The following is a 23,873-nucleotide window of genomic DNA, read 5'->3' as shown; positions in this document are numbered from 1 at the left end:
GTTTCTTAGAGAAGTTGCTCCAATTTTTAAACTGTACTTTGAGTGCTCAGATAAAGTGAAAACTTTAAGGGGAACCAAATCAGAATACATAAGCACAGAATAATTTATCCCCATCAAAATAAAAATAGGTGTACAGAGGTAGGTAAAGAAAGGAAGCAAACTACATGTCTCTAAAGCCAAAATTTCACATATGTCACTTTTCTGAAAACCGCCTTTAAATTTAGTATCTTATTCTAGAGGTAAACTTTCATCTGTTTTATTTTTCACCTCTCCTTTATCAAGCAAATAAATTATGAAAGTTTATTTTAAAAACATGCTGCTATGTACACATCCATTGCCCATAACTTTTATTCAAAAACACAAAGGCTAACATATGAAAAAGTTCTTAAGGTGCGTTCATAATGCTAAACATTATGACTTGGATATTTTTCATAACCTCATCTAAAATCATCTTCAGGACCTAATAAAATTGCAATGTCTGTTTTAAATAAAAACTGCATGCTTGTGTTGAGTGTCAGAATTTGGGGGTTTATTTAAATATGTTAATATTTCTCATTATGCCATTAACAATAACCTTCATCCATTTGTGAAAAACATTTTGCCAAGCATGCACATAAAAAATTAGCAAGTGAAGCAAAATCACCTTAATTTGCTTTGGACCAGCAAATAACCAACTAATTTGCAGAAATCCCTGCCAAGCACTCATATTAAATGCTTCATGCTTATTTTATGACCTCTGCTGCTCTTCTCCTTCCCGGGCCCTGAATCATATGATCATTAACATATTGCAAGGTCTGAAACTTTATTTTTTACATTCTTTAATTAATGCCTGTTTATAGAAGGCCATAGGACTTCAGATCCAGTTAATGAAACTTCGCTCCCCCAGGCCCCTGGAGCCCAATAGAGAGCTCTCTCCTCTGTTGTTTTAGTAGCTTTTTTCCAACTGTTTGTTTATACACACTTAATTGATCTCTTTAGTCCCAGAAGCATTCCAGAGACACAACCTGTTTTGAGGCAAGCTCAAGTTTCCCCCCTTCCTTTATAAAAGCCTTGAATGCCCAAGGTTATCAGTTTTAATTTGAAAGTTGAAGATTCAGCTTTATTTACACTGTCTAAAAGTAAAAAGGGACACAGGCCCTGAAGTGTTTATTTTTACATTCATACATAGCAGAGGGGATCACAAGTGCATACTGTATATAATTATTTTGATGTAAAACTAAGTAATTACTAAATGCTGCTATGTCTTATTTTATGGCATTGAATAAACGCAGTCTTCATAACAAGTTGAAAATAAAAAACAAATCAGGCTGCCAATGCATGAAATTTTCATGGCTCTTCAATTTACATTTTACATATTCCCTATGACAAGAATTTCTATTATGCTATTCCTTTTTCTGCTATAATTAAATTAAAAAAGTAATTGGCTGGTGCTGCACACTGCAGCAATGTCTTAATCACATAGACAAACAGTTTTACAATAGCTTACACCATTTGCCACATGGGGCAATGACATTATTGTACCAGACTATAAACTCGAGACAGATATCACATACCGGCTTTCAACCACCGTGTGGCAAGAAGGTTTATTCGGCACCCTAATTGGCACCTCTATGATGGAATCCCCAATTAAGAAAAAGTGGCTCAAATCTGGCCATGTGGTTTTGAAGACTGCCAAAATTTGAAGCTTACGCATCTGCACATACTTGCTTATACACTAGGTACAGAAGATAGAATACAGAATATATATGAGTTATAAATGCAGTAAGTACTATGAGTATTGGTGATGAGAAATCATTATTTCTGCATTTTCCAGTGGAAAAACCTTAATCGTGCATGTGTATATATTCTATTCATTTTTATTAGTGTTCATTTTATGAAGATGTTTCTATTTATATTTTTGGTGAATACTACACTAACAGTTTTTAAGGGTGGGGAGTTGAAGCCATGAACTCTGGTGCTTCTATAAATTTCACTGATAAGGGATTCATGAGAGCTGGATCTTAATTCTGGCCTTTCCCGTAGCTCAAAGGGTAGCTTGAGTGAGTTGCTTTAACTTTCTGAATTGTAGCTTCCTCGGCTGTAAGATGGATAACTTAGACTAGATTACCTCTAAGGTTTCATGCAGCTCTCACGTGCTTTGATTATAATCTTTTCTATGAAAAATATCTGAGAAAGCAAGTAAAATAAAGCACAGGTGCTTACAATGGCAACAAGGAAGCAAAGGGGGATAGAAAGCTCAAAAGTCTAGTGTGGCACAACCAGAGTGCTAAAAAGAATAAAATAATAAACAATTTTAAAAGCACCAGGGGACAATACAGGAGGAAGCAAGTATATTGTGTAGATCAGCTTTCTCTCTCCATTGGTTTCAGTGGGGAAGCCCTGTTTAAAAAACATTGGCAGGTAAAAACTTCAGAATGGTAACTTCTATATTTTTTACTTAACTATTTAGTAATGATAACATTTGCTCTTTGACAATAGGACACCTTTTCTCCTGTCTATTAACTAGACACAGCAAGTAAAGAATTACCAGGAAAGATTTTAAAAACTTTATGAAACCGAGATGTTCTCAGCAATACCTACACTCGATTACTTAACCAGGATTTGGAATCCTCATGAGCTGAGACCTCTGAAAACCATTAAAATGATCCATTTTGATAACAGGTAAGCCAGTCTTCTAAAATGAAATTGCATTATCCAAAAACGACATGGCATTTTAGTAGATTTTTAACAAAATATCTGCTCTCTTTATTTGTTACAAAAATCTCGTTTTTGACTGGACTCAGACTTAGAGGTAGAAGCTCTCAGCGAGGACAGTCTCCGTCTCTTCGCCATCTGCTCCTGCGTTCTCCTTTGGCCTCCTTCACTCTCTTAGCCAGAAGTTGAGCATATTCTGTGGCCTCTTCCTTGTTTTCCTTGGTGCGTCGTTTCTTCAGAGCAATACGCCTGCGTTTGTGCTGCAGGACACGTGGAGTAACAAGTCGCTGAATCTTGGGTGCTGTCGTCCTAGGTTGCTTACCTTCTTGGTTGAGAGGCTTTCTCACCACATATTTGCGGACATCATCTCCTTTGGAGAGCCTGAAGGGTTTGCGGATTCTGCAAACTCTTTGGGGCCCCCGGCGACGAGGCACCGTGGTATCAGTGAGACCGGGAATGTCTCCCTCCCTCCTTTTCCACGGTGACCAAGTTGAGACCCCTGAGATGGGCATCCACAATGCCACCCCGAACAGATGGGCGTCTTCTCTCTCCAGGTCTCCTCGGCCTGTGACAGGCGTGCCCCTGACTGGGCAGCAGGCGGACTCGGCCATGGGTCAAGACGCCCTGCTTCCTGGGGAAACCTTGTGGGTCGTTCCCACCACTGATCCGAACCACATAACCCTTCCATGCTTCACCCAGAGCGTCCGCAGCAACTTGGGTGGCCGGACGCTTCTCCCCAAAGGTGCGAAGTTTGCGTTCATCGTCCACTTCAATTGAGTTTCTGGCAGCCAGTGGCTGGGAAAGAGTTGTTGAGCCCACACCCTCCTCTACCGAGAACCGGGGTGTTGGAGAGCTAGGACTGCAGAGACCCGTGTCCCGGGGCTCGGCTCATGTCCCCCAAGCCTATGCAACCCCTGCCGTCGCCTCCTACCTTCATCCTGAAGCCCATTTTGGGAGCATTTAGCAGCTAATTTGAAGTACTCTTGGATCGCTTTAATTATTACTAACTGAAGAAGCCCCTTTCATAAGGAGATCCAGGTAATGATAAACAAACACACGCCGTGCCACATCCAAGGAGACACTGCAGATTTCTAACGGACCTTTTAACAAATCCCCCTCCGGTGGAAGGGAGGGATCGGGTATTAACTGAATATAGCAAATGGAAACTGCGTCTATAAAAACTGCGTCTTTGAAAGTGGGCAAGGTCTGTTAAGAAGTTTCTTGGTGCTCTTTATATGCATGTCACTTATGGAGAGGCGCACAGGAGCATTGTCTAGTCTTTGGAGAACCCCGCCCCTCCTTTCCCACGCAGCCCTCCCTCCTCCAGCTTCCTCATTCTCAGCTATCTGCCTCATGTAAAGCAAATTCAGTCATTCCTGGCAAGGTGCTCAATAGCTGAAAGTCTTCAATCTTCACATAAATAGGGTGCAAATCAAACCTTATGATGGTGTAGTCAAGCTTTCAGGATCTCTGTTTGCCACCAGAAGTGTCAGAGTTTAGTACCTACTAAGCCATAGATTTATGAGGAAATGCTTGTAGATTGACAAGCAATTTTGTAACAAATGCATCTTCAGCGTTAGATTCACAGGAATGTTTAGGACATGCCTAAATGATTTAGTATTTCATACCTCTGCTCAAAAGAACAGTTCATATAAGTCAGTTCTATCTGAAGACTGTCAATCAAGCAGAAACTAAAAGTAATTTTAAAATATCGTGATTCATTTATAAAAAAGTTTATCTCTAGAATTCAGGAGTGCGCAGTTCCAAGTGATAGACCGATAGCAGCAAAGTTTGAAATACTTTAATTGAAGCAAGGCAAATTGCTTTCTTATGTAGATATGAAATACAGAGCACTTCGGATTACTTTTATTTATGAGCTGTCAATATTTGAAAATATGCAAAGTTTGTATTGTTTTCCATTTGCCCCAGACTTTAAAAAACATAATTCCTTTTCCTAATGTGCTACCCTTCAGGGCAAGGAGTTGCAACGAACACCACCCAGTCACACAGAATTACAATGTTCTTTATCTTGCTCAGTACTGAAGAGAGAGGGACAGAGAGAGAGAGAGAGAGAGAAAAAAAAAAAAAAAAAAAAAACTTCCAAAGGTTTGGAATCCTGAAACCTGTAAACAAAATCTGTGGAGCAGATAAAATTTTAAATGGCACAATGCAATTAAAGCTGAATTCAATTTGAGCACACCCTGTCCATCTGTCAGAGGGAAACAAAAGCCGAGGAGCTCCATTATTGCTGAATCCCTGCTCTTGTTAATTTGCTTGCTGAGAGATTTCAATTTCTAGGAAGTGCACAAATTAGTGTTCAGTCAGGGCTAGATCCTCAGTAAGTATAAGCAGATGGTGGAAATCAGCCCTAATCAAGTGGCCAAAGCCTTTTTTTTCTGTCTGATTAAAGCATTTTAATCCTTTCAGATTGTCTGCTTTTTTTAGCAAATATTCACCATCCTTTATATTCCTTATATTCCAAGAGAGATTTAAATTTACCTTATGCACATGAAAGGAATAACTTTAGAAATATAGCTATCAGTTCTGAGTTACCAGCCATGGCCAACTGGATTTGTAAATTCATTCAATGCCTTTTTTCTATTATATGGTAAATAATTGTTTGAATCATTATTAATTTATATGCTAATATAAATAAGGCATATTTAATCTCTTGTGGCAGAATTAAATTACTGAAGGAAAGACTAAGAGACTTTTTTTTTTAGTTTTAAGATTAAAGCTGGCAAAAACAGAGAGCAACTAGAAAAAGTAGCATGCATGTGCAAATCTCTCACCAGAGAAGAGAAAGAAAAAGATGTTATTCTTTACATTAATACAAACTAACAAATATATTAAATTTAATGAAAGAATGCATTTAACTCAAAACAAGAGCTAAAAAAAAGCAAGAGCTAAAAAAATGAAGTCTTTTGTAAATATTACAAACAAAAATTAATTAAGAATAAAAACCATATAATTGTTTTTAGAGTATGAGACACATACTCAAAATGTAAAACCACTGTGATCATTATAAGTATGCCGAGTTTGGTTGTGTTAAAAACTCACTCTAACATTTATAAGCCAGGGAATATGTGAAGCAAAAATTTAAGACATTTAGAGAAGCAATGTGAATTGTGATTTAATGGTGTTTAAACAAACAGCTGACAAAAACAAAGTTTTTCTGCCTCTAACATTGTATCCAGGGCATATGAAAAATAAACTTTTCTAATTATGTGAAAAACATGTGTGATATTACTTCGGAGCAAAACTTTAAACTGTATGAGCATATTTAAGGGTAAGTTCTTACTATTTTGAAACCTCTCTTAAATGTAGGCACACCAATAAGAAGTATTTATGGGGAGAAAAAGAGCACCAGTTCAACATCAGAAAGTACTTTTAAGCAAGCTGACACTTTGAGTTGAACATCTGTATGATTTCTGATATGCTGAATATTTGTAAAATTTCTGGTAGTGCTTTAACATCCTGTTTAGCAATTCTATTACACAACCAGATTCTTAACAAACACCCTAACAGTTAGATAAAATTTTATAAGTACAAGTAAGTGTTCATGTATATTTTTATGTGTTTGTTTTAACTAGAATAATTACTAAAGAATTGGAGTTTTCATTTCTTTATTTGAACATTTAAATTTATATTTACAAATTTTAAACTGAAATATATCCTATGTGCCAAATCTTTATATGGCGCGAAGCTCATGCACTCGCCCATGAGTGTAAAAGGTGTTACTGCCATACAGAAGGGTAAGTGATTCCTTACATATACAACTTACCCTTATATTTTGTAGTTTCTTCTTAAACTATTCTTAAAATTCTCATCCCAGTGTAAATCATCAAAAAATATCAAGCCTACTAGAAATCCGTTTCATGGAGATAGCTTTCGAGTTTTTCCATTTATAGAGACAAACTCAGCTCACAAAAGAGAGTTTGCATTTCCTTTGTATTCCTCCCATCCATTCATTATCTAACAGTATAATCTAATAGTGAAGCATTGCCCACATGCTAACACCCTCTCATTAAAACCAATCTTAAAGCATTGGATCCTATTAGATTCTTAGACATTTTATAACTTGTTTGTGCTTAGGCCTGAGTACTTGACAAACAAACCTCTATAAAGCATAACTTGGTACCAAGCTGAGAAGAATACAGCCTGTGCAGAAAACATAGATAGACTTTTATATCCCCATTTTTAAAAAAAATATACTACTGCAAGCAGATGTAGGAGAATGCACTCTAGAAGTTCCTGTCCTTCACCCTCATTGTTTTACCACTGCCACCTCTCTAATTCTAGCCTCACACCTCTCTCCTGGGCAGTTTCATGACTTCCTATTTGGCCTCCCTACGTCTCATGAGATTCCCTTCAGGCAACAAAATAAAACTTCTTTTCCTACCCTGGTTAGGCCCTTGATGTGATGGCCCAGTAGTCAAGGCTGCTCTTTTCTTCACCCTCCGGCTAAATCTTATCACTCACTGACTACATGACGTGCCCTCACCTCTCCAATGCCCTGACTTTGCTCCCAAAGTTCTTTCCATCTGGAATGCCACTGCAAATTAGCTCTAACTGCCAAGGTACTACCCAGAGCTTGTCTAAATGTCCACTAATTCCACAAACCCTTCTCCTCCGTCACAAACTAGAATAGGTGTTTCCCCACTCTTTGCTCCAATACCTTGTTTTAGTTTTTCTGGTACATCTAAATAGTTACAACATTCTGACTTGCATTATCCAAAATTATGTACATACATGTTTATATCTTCTCTTCCCTACCCCATGAGTATCTTTTGTGTTGGTTGGTTGATTGGTTTTATCTTCTCTGGAACAGAGTAAAGTACCTTACATGCTATGGAGCTTCACTGTACAACACAGTCGCCACTTAGCTGCATGTGTCTATCAAATAAAAATAAAATGTTTTAAAATCCTGTTCCTCAATTGTACTTGCCACATTTCAAGTGCTCTGTGACCATATATGGCCGGTGGCTACTGAACTAAACAATGCAGGCAGAGAATATTTTAATCATCAAGGAAAGTCCTATCCGACAGCACCATTGTAGAGACTCACCAATATTGAGTTCAATTTCAATTTATATATAATTATCATCCATGAGGACAGGAGAGGAAGAAAAAATCTTGAATGCTATTTCTTTGATAGTTTGGAGGACCAGCTGATGCACACACTCAACTCCCTTCTCTGGGAGGTTTTGATAAGCTGAGAGCATCTAACATTTGCTATCTCCATCGTATTAAAAACCACACCAACTAGGCCAGAACAATTTTCTGATACTTCATATATAATTGATAGTGGTTAAGGAAATTTATATGGCAACTGTTTTGCAGAAGCTTTAATTCACACTTTCAATATTTAAAAAGGCTGCTGTCACGGCTGGTAGGAATAAAATTAAACCCACCAGCTGTGGTTTGTTTTTTGAGGAAAACACATAACGTTTTATTTCTGCTTTGTCTGTCATCCTTGTAAATGTCAGTATACAGAATTGAAATGTACTGAATACCCTGGTTTATCATTAGAATCTTCTGAAATGTTTGTTTTTTTAATTAGGTAGATATTTTAGTAATTTTTAGTGGAGATTTTTGCTTATTTTTATACTTTACAAAGCACATTGTTTTCATATTTGCTCAGAAAAAACAGTGATACTAAAATACATTTGAGACTTTCTAATTTTTATGTTCTTTTTTTTCATGGCACTTTTCATCAAAAGATGATCAAGGACTATTTTAAAAAGAGACATATTTTTCAATTCTTTCATTTATTACAATTTTGAGGCTATTCCAACAAATGTCTTCCTAGATTACTTAAAATTGACCAGGTGTTTAGCCATAAAGGTCAAGAGTATTTTGCTGAGAATTAGTAGTTTTCATGAGGCATTCTAGAATCACAGCACTGAATTATAAAGTGTCCTTTTGATCTATGACATTGATATTACACACTGGGATAATAGAACTTACTTGTCACAAAATCCACCTCGAGTGTAGAGAATATACTCTGACAATTTAATGTTTTTCCATTAGTTTCAACTAGGAATAATTGTATTATACTTTTTAAAATGTTTTTGGCTTATAAGCAGTCAGCCATTGGTAATTACCCTGAGTACAAAGACAAGTATCAAAACTTAGGCATTACCTATTATCTATCAGCACTTAATGTCATTCTAATCAAAATAAAATCATTTAAATAAAGGAGCCTTACCTATTATAGAGAATTCCCTGATCATATTTCTCTGAGCTCACCATTATCTCACAACACAATTAACTACTCTTGGTCTACTTGCCTCTAAATATTTCCTTTAGTAACCCATGATATCACCATCTTCTCCCTGATACCTCCACAGAGTGTTTATTTGAATTAGATTAAAAAATTGGAGTCCTTCTAAATGTCATGACCTTTTCCTTAACATATCACAACTAGTTAATTCTTATCATCAATTGACTGTGAATCTAAAAAGCATACAGTGGACATGCGTTTACACTGTAGTCTAGGAACATGGTGGAAACACTATCCTGGGCTCCCAGGACACATGGGAAATAGATGGTGGTGGCATGACAAGACGGGGGCAGAGTTGGATTCCAGGAATGAGCTGCAGGAAGGCACAAGAGAGGAATTTCTGGCACTTGGCAGTTTTGCCTAAGGCAGGCCCTGCTTTTCAGCACAAAATGAACAAGTTAAATTAGTATTCTTATATCAGCACACATGATATTTCTGTTAAATTAACAATTGTTTATTAAAATGGTAAGTTTCTATCCAAACACAATAGCACAAAAACAAGCCAATAAAACTATTTGCCAATATATTTATAGTTCAGAAGGGTAGCTTCAATAAGATTAAAATAAATAATGGGACCTCATGTTTGCCTTTTCATTCGCACTTTCAGCACCCTTGTCATTTTATAATGCTCTGCCAGTGTTTATCACAGATTGCAAAAAGAAAAAAAATCCCTGAATATGTAAAAATAGCAGCTGTTATTTGCCATTAACAATTGGGTAACTTCATAAATCTTTACAAACTCACCAAGAAAACAGAAGGGTGTGCCTTTAAGATTAATCAAAGTAAATTTTATTCTGTCTGCAAGCCAAAAAATAATTTACGTTTTTGTTTTAAGCTACTATTCCTTTTGTTTATAAATATTTCTAGAAATTTTAATCTAATGGCATACCTTTGGTCACTACATCACATGGACACTAATAGAAACATTTGGTGAATAATTTCCTAAAAATCATCAGATAAAATAGAAGATTTAAAATAATTCTCCTCCCATTCAAATACTTTGGAAGTATCTCCAGTTCAAATTTCCATTATTTCTTGGATATATCATGCTTTCTATGTCTCAACTGACACCGTCTGGGTAAAATAAGCTTAAAAGGTCCTTCTAATTTCGAACCTTAATAATCACTATTGTCTCCTGAATGCTCTCCAGTGTGACTAGCATTCCCATCAAATAATGTTGCCAAAGCAGTCTATTTACTCTAAAAGTACAACTCTCATCAGACATCTCACCGGCTTAGTGCCATGTCTCATAGACCTTACACCATCTGACCATTTCCGTATCTCTATCACCTCCAGCCTTGGACCAACGGCCCCACACCAACCCAAGACGCGCAGAGCTCAAACCCCTCTCTCTTCCATTTTTATACCCTTGAAATGTTCTTCTCACTGCTTTACACCAATGTCTTCAGATTTCTGAGGCATTAATTGTAATTATACTTTATTTGTGTAATCCCTGGTTAATGTGCTGCTTCTAAAAAAGTATCCAAGGGATTTTTTTGTTGTTGTTACTATGCCACAAATCTGTTTCTGTGACCTCAACTTTCATTACTGACCGGAATTACCCATTTTATGAGTCCCCTTGATTAAATTAGACATCTGTCTGCAAAATTTCTACCATACTTTTGCTATGGACAAAGCTCTAAACAAATTTTCCAGTAGTTTGCAAAGAATTTTCATTATTTTTATAAACACAAAGAAATCAAATGAGAAATAGAAGCATCTTTTGAGGCACTAATGTAATCTGTCTGAATCCTTCATAGAGGTGGTTTTAATATCACATCATAAGATGTAAAATATCATGTTTCCTACTGTCAAGGTCATTTGGTCACTGATTTCAAAGGAGTCGATGTTCTGGAGTAGTTTGATATCCTGCTTGTATATCTTAAGCAAGGTTTAGTCAATAAAGTAGGAGGAATCATTAGTTATTCAAGGTAAAACTTTCAAAAAATGCGACTAAGACACTTTGACCTTCTCTGAATCAGGAAATGCTCTGTGCATCTTTATGCTCTTTTAAATATAATTTGTCTAAACTGTCTAAAGTAAATCAAAAACTATCACTCAACCCTCTTAGTAAAAAGGGTAAATTTTAATTGCAGAACTTAAAACCTCACAATTAAAAGCTGTGCTGCTGCTTAAAGCCAGCACAAACACAAGAGTGAAGGCTGATGCATACAAATTAGACTTCTTAACGTATTTGTAATTCTGAAGTATAACTCTAAAGCATAGACCATTTATGTGCTTTTCATAAGAGAGGAATAAATTGGATGATTGTTATACTTTCATGAAGTTTTGTCATTTATGTTCTTAATAATAACTATATGACTCTCAAAATCTTTTATCTGATGAGATATTCATAATATACCTCAAACAGAAAACAAAAATGTGAAAAAGAAAAAAAATCCTTTATCCTGAAAAAATGTATTTAGAATCTTATTAACATGTATACTTTTTAAATTAAATTTACAATGATTCCACTAATTAATAAACAAAACAAAAAAGTATATCCGATCTATAAAGAAAATAATATCAGAAGGAAAAAATAAATGTTATTATAGCTAAGCATATAGTAACATCAATTTCCTGTTCCTTCCAAAGATGTATTGCCTTCTATATGGGACATAGCCTTATTTAATCCCAACTTTATAACAAAATATATGTGCTCGAATAACAGATCTTCATTGTTCTAACTACTGTGACACATAAGCATAAAGATATAGCAGATAGAAAGTATATAGAGATATTATAATTAAATATTAACTAGTATGCAGATCCTAATATCAAAAGAGGCCAAAGAGGAAAGACAGATAACTCACCCACTTCTGAATCTCAGTGCCTACAGTTCCGAATTCTCAGAGAAACAGGCTGAGGAAGGAGCAGCAAGAATTAAGTTGTTTTCTAGTACTCAAGGAGGCCATGGTGGCGGGCAAGTGTGTGTGTGTGGGGCGGGGGGGGGGGGGTGTGGTAAGGGGGTAAAGTCACTATCACAAAGAAAAATAACACACAAAAGTGTTGAAAGGGTAAGCTGATTTAAAGACCAACTTTGCCAATTCCACAATTTTACCCAGGTTAACAATAGTTAATATAATAACAACCAACACTTACTGAGAGCCTATTGAATTCTAGGAACTATATGCAATATTTTGGTTATTTTATTTAACACTCACAAAAACAGTATCATTTAGAAAGAATTCAGCTACTTACACATGAAAGAGAGGTACAATGTCATAGAAGAGACCAGGATTTGAATTCAGGTTTATCTAATGTCCCATATCAGTGTCCTTTCTATCATATTACACTTTATAATAAAAGGAGACTCCATTCAAGGGAAAAAATTTATCATATGTGATTACCAATATGTAAACTTTAACAGAAATAGTGCAATTTAGAATAGGGAGCACCTATAAAAAAATCACTGGATTTGTAGGAAATATTTAACATGGATTGTTTATGAAACAAGTTCATTTCCCAAGAATTCATTAATTGAGGTATACGTTGTAAAAGCATTGACAAGATATACAGTGGACTTAGGTGACTTTTTAAATTCTGAATAGAAAGAGAAAAATACTATGAATTTGCCTGTAGAAATGGTATAGAAAAGATAAATTGATTGCTTGAATCTTTTAGCACAATCATAACTAAAGGTTCATTTGGCTTCAACTTCATTATTTTTAACAAAATTCACTACATTACAGTTACTTGTGGAGTACAAAGTACCATAAATAATTTAAATTAAACTATACTTGTCAAAAGAAATGAACAAGTAGGTTTTATGATGCAGTACATTTTATGATGCCTTTAATTCTTTAATTTGTGTGTTTTGCTTAGTTGCTAATTCTGAAAACACTATAATCTGCAAAGACTCCTGTACTCATTAGTATAGATTATGAATGGCTCAGCTCAACATGAAAATCAGTATGAAGGATTCTACTGAACCAGGATGTTTTTTCAGTGATATCCTATGAATATTTTATAATATTGACTTAAAGGATATAGAATAAATAGTTGACCTTTCTTCCATACAAATTCACCAATTATTCCTACCCCTATATATTTACAGGAATAAAAATATATCTATATTTATGTCTATGTCCATATCTATAACTACCTAAAAGAATATCTACAGGGACCTATACTCAGTAACTATCATTATCTAAGCTGCCTGATTGGCAAGTAAATAAATTCCTTAGTAATTTATTAATTTAGTCCCACTATAATTAATACATCAAAATTTATATTACAAACTAGAGGCCCGATGCATGAAATTTGTGTAAGAGTAGGCCTTCCTTCTCCCAGCTGCTGGCACCAGCTTCCCTCTGGCACCCAGGACCCGGGCTTCCCTTGTAGCCCTGGCTTCATCTGGAAGGACATCTGGTCTAATTAGCATATCACGCTTTTATTATTATAGATTTCTTTGATATGTATTGCATACATACACACAAAAAAAAACATTTTTTTCAAGACTGGTACTAGAGCTCTCCAACAAGATCTCTGCAGAATTATCACAGGATTGAAATAATTTAAAATATTTTTGAAATACTAAAATGTATAATTAATACTGTACCAAAGAAACCTATTACAGGAAAGCTACATATGTCTATTATACATTATAGATTAAATATAAAAAACTAAATACTTGTGCAATAAAATATTTCTTGAAATTAGTGCAATTCCCAAATACTATATAGAATTTGTCTCCATTCTTTTTCCATCACAATTTACACACTAACAGAAAATAAAGCTCTCAGCTGCAGTACCTCCTCAAACCTCTGGTTTACCATTTAATTACTAAAGCTCTAACACTTTCAAGAGTATCTAAATGAACACCAAGAAACCACAGAGAAAGTCTTGGAAAAATCATTGTGTGTACTTAGACGTGGGGTTAGCAAGCCAGCTGTATCCCGCTGATGCTATTCCTTTGCTATTTTAGCTGCCATCTTGCTGCAGAAACCAAGTGACATGATGGCAATTAAGCATCCCTTGGCAATGTCCCCTGAACCTCAGTTCCTACTTCCAAAACTAGGGTTACAATATCTTCATGTGAAGATCAAATAAGTTAATATTTCTTTAAAATATATTTGGAAACTGGATGTCTGTATTTAAGCTCTTAAAAGGTATCTAAAACTGATTATTTTATTACAAACTAGGGGCCCAGTGCACAAATTTATGCACCTTGAAAGGAACTGTGGGCCACAAGGCTGTGGTAGACACAGGGGCAGGTCTCGGCCCATCTTCCGCACCCCCGCCCGGCCCTTCCCGCCGCAGCCCCCTGGTCCCCTGTCTGCCAGCAGCCCTGCTCCCACTGCCACTCCCATGCGCTGACAGCACCAGCCCTGCTTGCACCCACTGACAGCACAGAGCGATTGGGGCTGGAACCAGCAGCAGGTGAGAGCGGGACCAGTGCCATCAGCGGGTGTAAGCGGCGGCTGCTGCCCTGATTGCCCCTCAGGAGTAAGGGGAGGTGGAGAAGCCCTCAGGGGCAATATGGGCTGGCAGTAGCCACTGGCACCCACTGATGGCCCTGAGTGATCAGGACTGGTGCCGGACACCGGCCGCAGGTGTGAGCGGCGGCTCCGGCGCCAGCTGCAGGTGCGAGCAGGGCCAGCGCTGGCAATGGGTGCGAGCAACGGCTCTGGCACTGGCAACAGGTGCGAGCAGGGCTGGCACCAGCAGCAGGTGCAAGCGCTGGGCGGGACGGCGGCATGCAGGACCAAAGAATTTTCAGTAACCACCAGAGGCTCACCCCCATGACAGAGACTGGCGCCCCGCCTTGGTCGGGCGCCCCTGCTCACCTGCTCCACCATTCCGCTGTGGCCGATGCCTGCCATGTTCCGCATATGCCCCCTGGTGGTCAGTGCACATCACAGCAACTGGTTGTTCGGTCGTTCAGTTGTTCCACTGTTAGGTCTATTTGCATATTAGCCTTTTATTATATAGGATTGCTCTTAAGTGTTTATAAATTGAAACAGAAGGAACTGAATAACTTTTCCCTCTCTCCTCATTCTCTATAAGCTTACATACTTTTCCCTTTCATGTAACTGAAATTTTTCAAAAACTGAGTTATAAATTAAATTGACCTACAATTACTTAAAACTGTGCTCCCACTGTGATCCTTTTAAGGATCATAGTGGCCTCCCATATATTTTCTTTTAACTTTGGTTTTATGATATATTGATAGTTTTTACAATCAGTTGAACTCAAAGAATGTATATTTAAATATTAGGCATAGAGCTCTAATTTTGTGTGCACTATTTTTTTAAAAAATGAGTGTTTCCATTCTTAATGATATAAATTGAACTCTCTTACAGAATTTATCAACATAGTACACTCTGATGTTAAATTTCCAGGTCTATTTGTTGCCATTCTCTAAAATCCTACAGCTATACAATAATTTTGTACATTCACTGCTGTTCTGATTCTATCTAATCAACTTCTCTTAAAAGAAGTGTATTCTTCTTATCTTGATCACTTTAGATTAAAGACATTATCTTCATTCCAAAATTCTATATTGTAATCAATAGTAGAGGACTGGTCAATGGTGGTTAGAGGTCATAAAAATGGTGTCATCATATGCAAATATTAAAACAAGTTAAATAACAGTTCCCTGAAGTCCATTTCCAATTGACTTGGACATTTAATATGCTTTTCTTAGCAATGCGAATTTTATATATTATTGTATAATAACCAATCAAATATATGCCACCGTTTAACTTGGGATTTCTCTTAAGAAGAGGCTAAGGTCAGGGACCACAAAAAATGAAAGGCACCTACCACACAATGTTTTACCCACAATCATTGTCATTTAACATCACCTAATTCCACAGAGAAACAAAAGACACTATGAGTTGAGTTACTTGCCTAACTTACCGTGTGATCAAGCTAGTTATCACCCATGTGTACCAGACCCAAAAGCTCACACTCAAACTGCACTCCTATAATTCTCCAGACATCCAGACCCATGTTCCCATTTCCACCCATGTATATTCTCATGGTTCCTTTAATTAAGTTTCCTTTTTTCACCCTCAAACGCAGCACACTAGGAGAGGAAAGCAACCATAACATGGAATGGGTTTCAGAGCAAAACTTAATATGATTTCATTTGACTAGTTTTCATCCAAGCCATCTAACAGACTGGTGATGTGCCAGAATATTCATGGAGGCTAAAATACACTTGCACTCCACAGTACAAGTTCTCTAAGGTATGTCATATCAATTTCAATGGATAGCACTTTCCTAACCGTAATGTAAAATAACATGCAACTGTATAATGTTTAGAGTTAGAAGAAACATAAGAGACTATCTAGCTCAGTGATTTTATTTTACAGATCAAGATACATGAAACCTAAATAGACAAGGATATTTATCCAAAGTAATATGGCAAGTTGGTGGCAAGATGAAGGCTTGAATTCAGATGGTAAGACATCAGTCAGGAACTCTCTGTATTGTGTTGGTTGTATTCTTATAATAATTTTTGAGGGCAAATTACTGCAAGTGGTAAAATAAATGGATTATAATCCTGTCCACAAATGAGTTGACCCTGGCCTTATCTGCTAGCAGCAGAAAATCAACTAGATGAAGTAAATATACATCTAAAAACTTCCCATTAGTCAAATTCTCCTAGAAACTAGGAAATCTGTACTCTCCAAATTAGCAGGGGGGAAAAGACCATTAGTGAATGAAACTCGCTGATTGTTGCCACAACTTTGTACAACTTTATAAATTACATATTTTGCTTGGCTACACAAACAACCAAAACTGTGGGAATTTAATAAGTTATTGCCATCAACTCACATACTATAAATGATACTATATTCATTATATTATACAATATATTTGATTCTTCCTTTACATAGTTCACTAATACTATGCATATATGAATACAGGATTGGTATAATGATAGAATATTTGAAAATAAGAAATTAAGTATCCTACAAAACATTTTAAAATGGGATTATATTAATAGTAGTGGTAAAAACCTGGCATCAAACAAGTTGCATATAATTCAATATAAGAAAAATTTTAAAACATTAAAAGACTGAAATTAGATTGTAATGGACTCTTTGGATTAAATCAATGCAATTAAGAATATGATGAAGTATCCAGTTATCTGTTTTCTGAGCCTTTGAAAAGTGGGAATATTAATGGAACTATACAAGAAATTAATGCTGACTAGATTAATTGCCATAGCAATTGTCATATTATAAATATGGTATTTGTGACAATTATGCATCAGTATAATGCATGGGTTGTCACATTACTTGAACAAATCTTTAGGTAGATCATCAAGCATTTCTTTCTTTCCAGCATTATTACAAATTTAGAACACTTTAGAGGAGAAATGTGAATTTCTGTACTGACATAGCATATGTTTTTAAAAGTTTATCAGCACTTCGACTAAGAAAATGGTAGAACTTAAGCAGTAAAAATGCAACCTGAGGAAACCTCAACAGGAATGTAAACTAAATGGGTGGGGAGGTCTGTAGGTGTCAATCATGAACAAAATGCAACTGTCAAGCTTGCCTTGCTAACAAACTGTCACATCAACAATATGGAGTTAATGACTACAAATTAACTGTATACCAGATGCTTGACACTTTGTTATGACACTTAGCAAGCTAGTTGACATTTGGGGATCAAAGCTTCTTTAATTACACTTTGTATAACATGTGCAACCTTTATGCTAATGTCCAAATATTCCTTGGAGCAAGACTGTCCAAGTAAAAACAACCACAGACTGTTTTCTAGGTGTGGGTTTGAAAGTATTCACATGGCTTTAAAAAAAAATAAAAATAAAAGTGCGACTTCACTGAGCAAGAGCCAGGCTTCAATGCACAATGTTATTCAGTATTACCATTGCCTAAAATAACACTGTTTCTTAACTTGGTGAACTGGTGAAGCACTTTTCTCACATCTAGACACAGCCTGTGAAATAACACATTTTCAAACAAGGTGGTAATAGCATTTATAGCCATTTATAAAAGGAAAGACAACGAGGCATATCAGATTTTAAAATAACTGGAAAAGGTATTAAAGAGTGTGACTGATGAAAAAAAAAAACAAAAACCTGCCTTCAGAACACTGATTTGAATGATTTTTCAAGTTCTTTTTAGAAAAGTGATTTGATATTTTCCCAAGTGAATAAAACTCAATAAATGATATAAGCAAAATTTCACACCACAGGTGTAATACCGAATGCTACACTTGTGTAATCATGAATTATAGGCTATGTCAATATAAGAAAAGGTTAACATTTTAATCAGGTTTTAAAATGAGCTCACACCAACCAAAAATAATGTCATAAAATTAATAAATTTTAGAAAATAGCTAATAATTCAAGAAGATAAATATGTCAGTAAAATATCTACATGTCTAAATCAATAAGTTAATGATGTAACAACATGAATGCTATCAGGGCTTCCTTTGGAAAAGACACTATCTATGTATAGAGATTGAAATAGTTAAGTAATCCTATATAATAAAATCATAATATGCTAATTAGACCAGACGTCCTTCCGGTTGACCTTCTGGACGAAGCCGGGGCTGGAGGGCTGAGGCAGAGGCAGCCCCCACAGCAGGCAGGACCGAGGCAGAGACCCCTGGCCGCCGTGGTGGGTGGGGGCCAAGAGCGGTGGGGTCCGTGCCCCTTGCACAAATTTCATGCTTCAGGCCTCTAGTATTCTTATAAGATTCAGTGGCATTGGACCCTCCATCCCACTTTTCCCTGAATTGTACTTCTGGGGGAAAATAAAATGAGTAATATGTGAAGAAAAGCGAAAGAAGGGAGAGGGAAATATATAATACTAAAATTGGAAATAACATCGAGAGTCAACTAGTCCAACCATTTCACTTTGTAGATAGGACAAAACATGGCCCAGATTTGTGAAACTGTCTGAGAGATGGAGATATAGACAGACACTGTACTAGATCCCAGCATTGTAAATTCTGTAAGGGTGCTGTTTCCAGTACAACACTCTGGCTCTCTTTGCCACTGTTACAGCTCCAACACACTGAAATGTCTAAAAAGCAATGTAATTCTGTCACTTGGTAAGCCAGTTATTGAATTCTTATTGAGCACTTATAAAATGGCAAGCACTGTCCTAGCTGGTATGGCTCAGTGGATAGAGCATCAACCTGCAGACTGAAAGGTCCTGGGTTCCATTCCAGTCAAGGGCACATGCCCAGATTGTGGGCTCAATCCCTTCCCCTCTCTGTAGTATCAATAAAAGTAAAATAAAATGGCAAACACCCTTCTAGGGACTAGTGATACCAATGAGACAACAGGGAACTACCGTACTTTCCGGCATATAAGACGACTGGGTGTATAAGAGTTTCCTGGGTTAAAAAGTCATTTTATACACCGGAAAATACGGTATATTGGACTATATTGATGGGATTAGATATAATGGATTAGATATATTGGACTACTGTATTTTCCGGCGTATAAAACAACTTTTTAACCCAAGAAAATCTTATATGCCCAGTCGTCTTATACGCCAGAAAATACGGTAGGCCTACACTGGACAATACAGCAGCCACTAGTGACATGAATCGCCAATGAGCCCTTAGAAATGTGGTGAGTCGGTATTGACATATGCTATAAGTGTATTAAAAAAGAATGTAAAATATTTCATTAATAACTTTTTTATGTTGACTCTATATTGAAATGATATTTTGATACTGAGAAGATGATATATATTATTAAAATTAATTACACTTGTTTCTTTTAACTCTTTTTATATGACTACTAGAGGCCCGGTGCACGAAATCCGTGCACGGGTGCGGTCCCTAGGCCTGGCCGGCAATCGAAGCGTGAGCGTCTGGCAAGGAAGGGCAGGTCCCAGCTGACCTCTGGGCCCTGGGCAGCACCTGGGCCTCCGGGCCCCCACGCACCCCCCTCCACCTGAGTCACAGCTCCCGAGTCCCCACGCGGAAATACGGTGAGCGTGGCCGGATGCCGCGGGCTGGGGAGCAGCATGGGCCTCTGGGCTGCCCAGCGGGCAGTGTACCATCTCCTGACTGGCTCCCGCATGAACCCATGGGGAGTCCGACCAGCCCCTATGGTCCTGGCGGCTGTGGCCGGCTCACCTGGAAGCCCATTGGGGCCAGCAGCACCTCCACTGCCTCCCACTGCCAGCGCCTCGTCGCTGATGCCTGCCATGTTCCATGCCACCCCCTGGTGGTCAGTGCACAACATAGCGAGTGGTCGAACTCCTGATCGAACTTCCGGTCAAGGGGACAATTTGCATATTAGGCTTTTATCATATAGGATAAGAAATATTAAATTACATTTGTGGTTCACTTTATATTTCTATTGGACAGCACTGAACTATCCAAGAGAGTCATCCCCTCAAGGAACTGGAAAGTTTGGAGTCAAGAAACAAGTGAATGAAATAAACATAGGCTATAGTGAACCTACAGTCAGACGGCCTGACAGAGAGTAATTGGGTGTGGTGTGAAGGCCGCTCTGAGGAGTGGAGGATATTCAAACAGAGACTGAAATAGTGAAAGACACTAACTGGTTTGAGATTGGTGAAGACAAGGTCAAAAGGTCACCATGGAGGAATCGAGGCTGTAAGTGAGGTTGGAGGAGGAGAGCAGGGACAAGTCTGTTTGAAGGCAATGCCTGGCAGTCTCAGTCAGATGCTGGCATTTCCGCTGCGGGGTTTTGACCATCACCATGCGCAGGGCTGCTGCCCTCCACACGCTTCTGTCATTTCCTGCCTCTTCCAAGACCTCCACTTCCTGCTGGGCCATCCCATCTCTCCTCTCACAGCAGCCACAGCTCATCCTCCAGATTAGGCTCCATAGTAACTAATGCAATATTAACCATTACATTTCCAAATGTAATGTTCTTGCATTCCCATTAGCAAAACGATCCACGTAAGTCATTTGTTGAAAGTGGATTCCCCGATGAGGTCTGGACAATAAGGAAACCACCTTTTAACGTAGATGCCAAGCCACCTATACCCTAAGCTCTGAAAGCACATTTTCATTTTAGGTTCTTATTCTAGTTTCCTAAATACAACTTCTCCAATTCTAGAACTCCCAGGAAGGGAGGTGTTTCCATCCGGGTCTTGGAGCAAAACCTGGTCCACTCAGATGCTATAACTAAGGAGACTAACAGGATTTAAGGGGTATTGTCGAAATCATCGGCAGAGTTAAAGTAAATAGATAAGGGAGAATGTGGCACCCGGAGACTAAAAGGTCAGGAGGTGGAACAGTTCCTGCAACCAGAGAGTAGCTGAAGCTTTAGGAGAGGGTTGCCCTGCAGAATTGTGGATTTTGGGGGAGATGAAGCCACCCATCAGTAAGGCAGCTGGAAGGAAACAAGGGAAATAAATACCCTGATCCCACTCTCTGCTCCTGATCTCCACTGGCACTTTCATGGGTGAGCAGATCCAGAAGCCAGAGAACCAAGTAGGCTGATCAGACAGTCCATAAAAATTAGGCTTCAGCCCTGACCATTGTGCTCAATGGTTAGAGCATTAGCCCATGCACAGAAGGGTAGTGGATTGGATTCCCAGTAAAGAGCACATACCTGGGTTCTAGGTTTGATCCCTGACCCCTGTCGCGGTCCATGCAGGAAGCAACCAATCAATGTGTCTCACATCCATGTTTCTCTCCGTCTCTTCTTTCTCCCCCTCCCCCTCCCTTCTACTCTCTTTAAAAATCAATTTTAAAAAAATGTCCTCGGGTGAGTATTAACAACACAATCATCAGGCTTCAAGGGCACAAAGCCAAGTGGCAAAGGATGCAGCGTGGCTCTGGAAGGGCACATGGAAGACATCCAGCACAGAATTTAACAGGGACCCTCGCTCTGTCATTTTATAAGGTCCTGGACTAGGATTGGCATTCTCTAGGCAAAAGCCTTTTTCATGGTCATAGGTATCACTGGAACTTCTCTATTGGATAGAAGACAGCATTAAGAACTGGTCCTTTCTTTATTCCCTTCTCTCTTTCCACCGGCAGAAATAATAAGAATGTGCAAACTCCGTTCTCCACTAGTGATGGAGTAAGAGCAAATTGGGGAGTGTAAGTGTTTTGTTTCATCCTTCAACAAATATACATCTATTTCTTACAAAGTGCCAGGTACTGTTCTCAGCTAAGTATCCAGTAGTGAAAAACTTAGTCCCTGTTCAAAAGACTTTACATACTAATGATGAGAAAACAAATGCAATAAATTCAGATATTGATTAGCATTGAAGCAGCAACATAGCATAACGCAGGTGTCCTCAAACTACGGCCCACGGGCCACATGCGGGTGTTTTTGCCGTTTTGTTTTACTTCAAAATAAGATATGTGCAGTGTGCATAGGAATTTGTTCATAGTTTTTCTTAAACTATAATCCGGCCCTCCAACTGTCTGAGGGACAGTGAACTGGCCCCCTGTTTAAAAAGTTTGAGGACCCCTGGCATAACGTGATAAAGGATGAATGGAATGTGAAGATGTGGGCAACATTAGTTAGGATGGATCAGAAAGAGCTCCGTATCATTGAACTGGCACCTAATGATGAATATGAAATATGAGTGAAGTTGACCACAGCAAGAATGAGGGGGCAGGAGAACGAAGTACTAGGAAGACCAGAGGACCTACAGCCCTGTCACAGAGGTGTGCTGGCCTGCCAAGGGATCTCAGGGAAGCCTCCGCCCCTGTCCCCATGCCCTTATCATAACACGCAGCCAAGGAGAGCGTGCTTTCTTTCACACAAGAGTGCACAACCTTCCTGAAACCAAGGGGATAAAGTTGCTCTGAGATGACTTTTTCTACTTCCCCAAAAATGCCACAGAATTTAGCTGAAGCCTTGAGTAGACCATAGTAGGATGCTTGGATTCTATTTGAACTGCTAAGGAATGCATTAGAGGTTTTGAAGTTTTAACTTCAAGTTTTCCATAATATTCTCTTGATGGCTTCACTTTAGACAAACGCATCAGACCATGGGTGAAAAAACAAAAACAGAGCTCAGTATATGTCAACTAAAATATTAATATATATTTTTGGAAATGCAAATAATTTAAAATCATAGCAAAGTAACATATAGTTATAAGTATACATCTAATGTAGAAAGAGCATTAGAAATGTTATTTTATAATATACTAGAGGCCCAGTGCACGAAATCCATGCAAGGAGGTATGGGGATCCCTCAGCCCAGCCTGCACTCTCTCGCAATACGGGACTTACTGGCTCCTAACCACTCGCCTGACAGCCTGCCTGATTGCCCCTAACCACTCTGCCTGCCTGCCTGATCACCCCTAACTGCTCGCCTGCCTGATTGCCCCTAACCACTCTGCCTGCCTGCCTGATCGCCCCTAACTGCCTCTGTCTCGGCCCCCACACCACGGCTTCATCCGGAATGATGTCCGAAAGGTCGTTCATCTGTCCGGTCTAAAAGCATATTACGCTTTTATTATTATAGATAATTTTCTCAGTATGAGTTCTACTAGAAAAATAATAGGACCATCAGTTATTCTCTAAAAACTGTTTTACAGAAGTGTCCGGGCAACTATATATGAATGAAACAACCAAAAGAGAGAACAAAATGGGAAAGGGAAAGGTCCTTTGTGTTTCCTTTCTGATGATCTCATCACACCATCAATCAAGCCTCAAATGAAAAAACCCAAGGTATAAACCTTGCCAATCCAATCCCAGAGTTCTAGACCATAACACAGGTGCATAAGATCATGATAGCTGATGGCTGTACTTCAAAGTGACCAAATATGTCTGTTCATGAAGTCATATTTTATCTATAATCATGCTTTTCTTGCACCGGCCACTTTTCAGTTTCTAATTGCTACCAGTTTTTAAATTATTAAAATGCATTGTGAAATGAGGCATAACTTTTTTCTGGTCCTCTTTGTCATGGAATCCTTATATTAAGGAAAAGTATATAACAACAATT

General features: G+C 38.1%; 1 protein-coding gene and 1 pseudogene across 3 annotated transcripts in view; both read right to left on the bottom strand.

Moving 5' to 3' along the window:
• Positions 1–23,873, bottom strand: part of DACH1 (dachshund family transcription factor 1) — a gene marked incomplete at its 3' end in the record, with an annotated part of 435,140 nt that overhangs the window by 366,229 nt on the left and 45,038 nt on the right. The gene's annotated exons all lie outside the window — the stretch shown is intronic.
• Positions 2,746–8,949, bottom strand: LOC307104436 (small ribosomal subunit protein eS6-like; annotated as a pseudogene). Its single transcript has 2 exons — positions 8,906–8,949; positions 2,746–3,521 (listed from the first exon to the last, which is right to left on the bottom strand). The product of its transcript is annotated as a small ribosomal subunit protein eS6-like (transcript).

The sequence above is a fragment of the Cnephaeus nilssonii genome (assembly GCF_951640355.1).
Source record: "Cnephaeus nilssonii genome assembly, chromosome: 8".
Lineage (NCBI taxonomy): Eukaryota > Metazoa > Chordata > Mammalia > Chiroptera > Vespertilionidae > Cnephaeus > Cnephaeus nilssonii.
This window is presented reverse-complemented; position numbering and strand designations above follow the sequence as displayed.